Here is a 1,702-nt window from a genome sequence, read left to right on the forward strand (position 1 = left end):
TGTCTGAGCAACAAAATTAGTACACGTTGTGAAACCTTTATGCTGAAAACACCGCTTACACCGTAAGCCGCTGATGAAGACTGTATTTTTCCCTCTGTCTTTTCAGATGAAGTCAAAGTAAACATTTTACTGGTTTAAGCTCTCCCTTGAAAACCTGGCAGGTGTCTAAGGCTGAATATATCGTTTATAACATATGAAAATGTTGCTTTTTCTTTCCCTCACTTCATTTCCTTCATGTTCTTCCCAAATAACTCAGATACACAATTTTCATAGTCTCTATTCTCACTGCCTTAAAAAAAACACACACACCCGAAACAACAACAACAAAAAGACACAAACAAAAACCACCATCACCCCCAGCAAAACAAAAAAAAAACAGTCCCCCTAAAATAAACCAGAGCAAGCCAAGAATTTTCTGGGTTCACTTTTTTGGACAGAGGAGAGCGCTGATGGGTTTCCGTGGGACAGAGGATCCCAGCACTGCAGGTGATAGCATCACCTGGTGCGGTTGATGCTCCGCCACTCACCCAGTTCAGCTGGTGGCTTTTTAGGAAGAAAACAGATTGAAGGGCTTCCTTATCACACTTCATCCACTGAAGGCAGCCCTCCTGCCAGGGCAGGGGCAGTTCAGCAGAGAAGGTGACTGGCCTGGATGGCACCACCCCGTAGACGGGTGCCTCTGCCCACCCCAGGAGGCTGGTCCATCCTTGCGTGGCTCAAGTCCTGATGTTTCTTTCCCGACAGCGTTTCTGTGGGTGTTGGGGCCTTTGTCAGCCCCTTGTTTTATGTCAGCCCTCCCTGGTGCTTGGGCAATGCCCCCAAAACTGCCAGCCACCACCTCCAATTTTATTCCAAATACTTTTCTGTTTCCTTCCCAACTATCAACTTTTGCCAGCCACGGATCTCTCTGTGGTTTCAGCATACAGGGCAAAAAGCTCAGGGAAAAAAAGACAGAGCACTCACTGGTCATTTCCCCATTTTACACACTACTGGCTGCTAACAACATTTATACCACTTCCCTAATTTTTGCATGTGCGATCCTTTGGTAGCACGTTTAAGCAAGCTGAGGTCCTCCAGCTGGAAGAGCTGCTAGAGCTGGCCAGGACACTGAGAGGCTTCCAGGCACATGTCTTGGGGGACAGATGCTGCTGCACTCTTCTGTTTGCATTTGTTTTATTCCCCTATCTGAGAACATGCATTAAAAGTGGTTGTGGAAAACGTGCTGGATGCCTGGCTTACTGCTAGGGGAATACTACCTGGGGATGAAATCTCAGCTTGTTATGCAGAAGCATGACAGAGAAATGCATGCCCGTGAAGTCCCGAAGTTGAGGATGAGCAGAATATTCAAAGCCATTGTATTTGCAGCCACAAAAATGAATAAAAATGTTAAAGGTATATGTTCTGGTTTCCAGTTCAGACAACAGACCACAAAGAACCCAGATATTATTTTCAGAGGCTGGACTCCAAGCGAATTGGACTTGAATCTGGAATTTGGACTTGCAGCCATGAGTGGAGTTACCTTCTCCTGCTCATCAGTTCATGCAAGATTTGTGCCATTTTGTGTAACTTTCAGGGAAAACAAATTTCAGATGGCCCTTTTATTGATCTGAAACATGTATCACAGTTCTACAAGGCAGCTCAAGTGCCACGTGGTATATTCAATAGCCACAGAAATCCCTGAGCAGCTTCTTTGTGTTACTAG

The sequence above is a fragment of the Cygnus olor genome, chromosome 1 (genome assembly GCF_009769625.2).
Source record: "Cygnus olor isolate bCygOlo1 chromosome 1, bCygOlo1.pri.v2, whole genome shotgun sequence".
NCBI lineage: Eukaryota > Metazoa > Chordata > Aves > Anseriformes > Anatidae > Cygnus > Cygnus olor.